This window comes from Psammomys obesus, unplaced genomic scaffold (assembly GCF_907164565.1).
Source record: "Psammomys obesus unplaced genomic scaffold, mPsaObe1.curated_primary_1811, whole genome shotgun sequence".
Taxonomy (NCBI): Eukaryota; Metazoa; Chordata; class Mammalia; order Rodentia; family Muridae; genus Psammomys; species Psammomys obesus.
The window spans coordinates 392,655-398,547 of NW_026589833.1; positions in this window are offsets into that span (position 1 = coordinate 392,655).

Genomic DNA, 5,893 nt, shown 5'->3' on the forward strand with positions numbered 1-5,893 from the left:
AGAAATCAAACTGGAAGAATTAATAGAAGGAGGGACGAAGAGAAGAAAGGAAGGAAGGAAGGAAGGAAGGGAAGGAGCCAGGAAGGAAAGGAGGCAAAAAAAAAAAGATTCTACTCTCTAACAACTATTTATTGGACACTTAGGCAGTTACTACTTTTAAGTGCTATTTTTGGTATTCTATTGTATTACTTTTAGTAAGTTCTATATGCCTTGATTTGGATCATAAAATCTGAATTACAAACAAGCTATGTGTTTGTAAAACCCTCAAAAACCCAGTTATAAAGTAAAAGTCTCAGTGTTTTCATTAAACACACAATGTCCTGACCACAAAAGACAAATTTTAAAGTACATTTTTATAATTAAAATATATTTAAAGATATGTGTTCATGGGTCTTACCATGTGACACTTTATTGAAAACCCTGGAGATAGCCAGCTCTTATTCTCTATTGAGAATTGTCTATACAGTGCCAACTCTTCCTTCCAATCCAAGAGATATACCAGGGAAGGTAGAGAATGTTCCCACTGTTCCTGTCATGAAGCTTTAATCACATATTAAGGATAAAAATAAAATAATAGAGCCAAAATCCCTCCTTAATTGCAACTGGAATTTAATGTAGTTTCTCTGAGAGGACTCTCATCTCCCCCGGGGTTTGAACAATTTCTTGCCCATGACTTTCTGAGATACAATGCTGTACACCTTTTTTACTAGCTAGTGTGTTCATACTTCTATTTATATCTTATGTCAGCTTTAAAAAGTGTTTTTAGAAACTGTATTCTTTTTTTGCCAGGTACAGAACATTTCTGGTGTATGTGGTGTGTATAGGATAATATTACCTGAATATAAGACTACTTTGATTTATTTCCTAATTCTTTTTCACATTTGTTCATATGTGATCTACATACACTGTTCAGAAATCATTTTTGACACAAATTGTGATAATATATTTTTCTAAAATATTTCTTGATACAAAAGAGACCAATCTCTCAGATATGCAACCAAATTATGACATTCCTTGAAATCGTTTGAATTTTGACTTAAACTTCTATCCTACTGTTTACTCAACTTGTTTAAGTTTAAATTGCTTCTAAGACAAAATGTAAATCACTGTACTTTCTTTTGGATTATCTATGGGACTTATCACATAAGCTAAGACAAATTCAAATTTAATACTATATTTTGTATCCTTCAATGCTCCAGATCAAGAATAATGTCCGTGTGTGATATCTGTTTCTTGAAAGTAGCAAAAAGTTGAAAGCAGACTTCACCACCACCACCACCAAATCCATAAATGTTGGAGAAGTATGTTAGTATAGGCTGATAAAATACACATTCATTTTCAATACTCTTCTGGATGATCTGGAGTCAATAAAGTAACTTCCTCCTCTGTAAAACTCTGTTAAAGGTTGTTGGAAAGAATTTCTTATTTCTTTCCCATACCATGGTTTCTGTGCTTTTTGATGCACACAGAGAAAGTTTCTTTCTTAGGCACAAGGGTAAAGATAGAGGAGACTGGCACAGATTCAGAACTAAAAGATGCACAATACATCAAACAGAACTAAGGCTAGACAGACACACACAATAGGCAACAGACACATTAGTCACAACCAACTACAGACAGGTAGAAAAACAGGGAGAGAAACGAAGAATTCATTTTGGGGCTTATTGTTTGTCAAACCAATCTGAAAAAGAATTTATGTCTTTGGTCATTAACGTGACATCTACACGTTTTGATATCTCCTCTATGGTTTCTTTAATCATTACTTGAAATAGCAAATTTTAGTTTTTTATTTTCTCCCAATGGAAACTCTCATATGTCTTCTGTAGTTTCATGTGTATTATCTCTAGCAGTTAAAAATCAATGAGAAACAAACTATTAATAGTCAGCAAATTTTAACCATAAAATTCGGTTGCTGGATAGTGCTGTTGATTCTAAGCAGATGTTTAACAGTAGGCTTATTGCTTCTATATTCATCTTGACAATGTAACAAATCATAACAATGAAATGATACAAAAAATCTCCACTGATAACTATAAATGTAATTATCATTTGTACATACCAAATTAAGAATATTAAAAACACATAATAAATTGGAATTTAAATTTTTTTATTATTATTATTTTACACTTTATTCACTTTGTATCCTCCCATAAGCCCCTCCCTCCTCCCCTCCCGATTTTAAAACTAATTTTAAATCCTCTTACTATGGCTTCTATTTTTTCTGTAAAGAGTGGGGAGTATGTACTCACTGTATGATTACCTTTTCTTCAAAATACTAGGAGAGCAGTGTCTACAAGCTTTTTGTTGTTGTTGTATTGGAACAGGAGGACTACATGGGTATTTCTCTATCTAATCAAGTTCCAGAGCTCATTAGAATACGATAGTCACATCATCCAAGAGAAATCCCAGCTGGTTTCATATATTTTATCTGTCATTAAGTTGAAGAAGTAATTCATGTTTTCTAGCAGACATGAATGGAATCACTTAAAATAAGTCAGATGATGCAGGAACACCTAGAAGTCGGGTTCTGGGTTTCAGTCTCTGCATTTATAGGTTATAAATGTGTCACTTAGAAACCTGTTTGTTCATGGAAATTACTTTAATGTTTTTCTTGTCCAAATATACATTTGTTTTGTCAGCCAATTTTTTAAATAAAACATAAGTCTAGTAAAAAGCATTTAAATAATTAAAACATTTCAAATATATAATAAAAATAAGTGAGAGTATAAAACTGAACTTCCTTGTCAGGGTCAGATAGACGGGGAGGAAGACCTCCCATATAGGTGGACTTGGAGAGGGGCATAGGAAGAGATGAGGCAGGAAGAGTGGGATTGGGAGGGGGTGGGGGAGGAGCTACAGCTGGCTGCAAAGATAATAACCTGTAATTAATATAAAAATAAAAATATAATTGAAAAAATTGAACTGACTTTTATTTTTTATAACAATGCTGAGTAGCCAATTAAGAGTAAAAATAATGGGGCAGGGCAAGATGGCGGCTCCAGGACGACTCTCATTCTGACAAGCAGAACAGCAGGATCTAGTGACCAGCAATCAGAACTCACAACCATAAAACACCAGTGATTGCGTTTCCCAGGTGAGAGGATACTCCACGGTGGGGGATTCAATCAGCTTTAACTCAACCAGCTAAACCATGGAAGAGATCCCGGTTCCCACAGACTCTTGGTCGCCAGCCCAAAGCCACATGCCAGCGTGATCTGGTCACTGTCCCAGACTGAACTGTGGACCCACAACATCAGAGACTGGAATTTCCAGTCAAGAGATAACCCCACAGTGCAGGAAATGATTGGAACCAACCTTAGGTCACCCAGACATTCCCCTGGAAAAGACTCGGGTTCCGTGGGCACCCCAGGAGCCAGCCCAGAGCCAGAGCTGGGGACCCAGGCTACTGCACAGAGCCCTGCCTGCATGCCTGATTTGCTGCCCCAGATAGAACTGTGGGCCCCAGAGGACCAGAGACTGAGTTTCACTGTCGGGTGCAAACCCACCTGGAGGGAATCAGCTGGTCTGATCTCAGAGCACTCAGCCAACACCCCCACCCTGAAAAGGTCTCGGGAAAATTACCCAGTTTAGACAGGCTCCCAAAGGCCAGAAAGGCAGAGCCAAACGCGTCTGTGCCTGTGGGTTCTACTCGCCATCCCAGATAGAACGGCAGTCCCCAAACCAAAGACTGGGTGTCCCTGTCAGGAGGAAACCCCACAGTGGGGGAATCATCAAGACTAATGCTCAGGACACCCAGCACAAAAAGATTTTCTGGATTCACGTAGACTCTAGGCTCTAGCTTTCTACTGCAAGCAGGAGTGCTGTGCTCTTTTACCATTTTTGAGTACCACTAGGGCACTGGGGCACACAGCTGCATCCTCAGACCTACAAAAGCCAGAGAGCCATTTCAGCAACCCTCAGTTACTGTGGCAAGGATCAACCAGTTATCCCTAGCTAGACTGACAAAACTGTGGAAATCCCTAGCACTTCAAGAGGGCTGCACCCAAAATTACACCTTAAGAGCAACAGCTGCTGCTCAATAAATTCAGAGCAAGAAACCCAGCAGCAGGACAGCCATCACCAGGACCTCTCCTGAGAAGAGGAGAGCCTTCCTGAATACCACAGTTACCATACAGGTCCATACACCTGAAGTGAACTGTGACAATTCCTAAGAAGCACCACTATTAAATTGACCATGCCCCAAAAGCAGAGGAGAACTTCAGAACCCTGCCAAGTGGATTCTCCCCACCCCAGCACTCCGCAGGCACCAGAAATTAACAGACAACACCTGAGACAGAGAGATGGGTAGAGGCCAGTGAAAAAGTACAACCAACAAAAGGCTAAACAACATGGCATCCTCAGAACCCAGTTGTCCAGGGGCAAGTAGCCCTGGACACACTAACATAACTGAAATTCAAGAAGATGACCTAACATACATGCTAATGAAGAAGTTAATGGAGGAAGTAAATAAAATGTGTAAAGAATTAGGGGAAGATATAATAAAACAGATTATGGTCATCCATAAAGAAATACAGGAAGATGCAGCCAAAAAGTCTGTGTTACTGAAAGAAATAAAAGAAACAGAGGAACGCTCAAACAAACAGCTGAAGGAATTGAAGGAAAAACAGGAAAATATAGTCAGACAGGTAAAGGAAATCAACAAAACGGTTCAAGATCTGAAGATAGAATTTGAAGATTAAAGAAAACACAAATGGAGGAAATCACGGAGAGGGAGAACCTACGAAAAAAAAGAACTACAGAGGTAAGCATAACTAACAGACTAAAGGAGATGGAAGAAAGAATCTCAGATGTGGAAGATATAATGGAAGAAATCGATGTATCCGTCAAAGAAAATAATAAATCTAAAAAATTCCTGACACAAACTATCCAAGAAATCCAAGACAACATAAAAAGACAAAACCAAAGAATAATAGGAATAGAGGAAAAAGAAAATTACCTCCTCTAAGGGCCAGAAAATATTTTCAACAAAATCATTGAAGAAAATTTCCACAACTTAAAGGGGAAGCCAATAAGAATACAAGAGGCCTACAGAAAACCTAATAAATTAGACCAGAAAAGAAAATCCTCCCGTCACATAATAATCAAAACAGTTAAGTATACAGAACAAAGAAAAAATACTAAAATCTGCAAGGGAAAAAGGCCAAGTAACTTATAATGGCAAACCCATCAGAATCACACCTGATTTCTCAACAGAAAATATGAAAGCCAGAAGAGCCTGGAAGGATATCATGCAGAGCCTAAGAGAACACAGATGTCAGCCTAGGCTCCTGTACCCAGCAAAACTCTCAGTCCTCATAGACGGAGAAAACAAGATATTCAATGACAAAAACAAATTTCAACAATACCTACACACAAATCCAGCATTACAGAAGATACTAGAAGGAAAAATACAACCCAAGAAAACTAACTACTTTCAAGAAATCATAGGAAATAAATAACCTCACTACAGCAAAACAAAAGTAGCCAAACACACGACCATGGCCAACATCAATATCAAAGGATCTAACAGCAACTGGTCATTAATCTCCCTCAACATCAATGGACTCAATTCTCCAATAAAAAGACACAGACTAACAGAATGGATGCGTAAACAAGACCCAACAATCTGTTGCATACAAGAAACACACTTAAATCACAAATATAGACATTACCTGAGAGTAAAGGGCTGGAAGATGGTTTTCCAAGCAAATGGACCCAAAAAGCAAGCAGGAGTAGCCATCCTAATATCTAATAAAGTAGATTTCCAACCAAAATCAATCAAGATGAGATAGAGAAGGACACTGCATACTCATCAAGGGAAAAATCCACCAGGAAGATATCACAATCCTGAACATCTATGCCCCAAATGCAAGGGCACCCACATTTGTAAAAA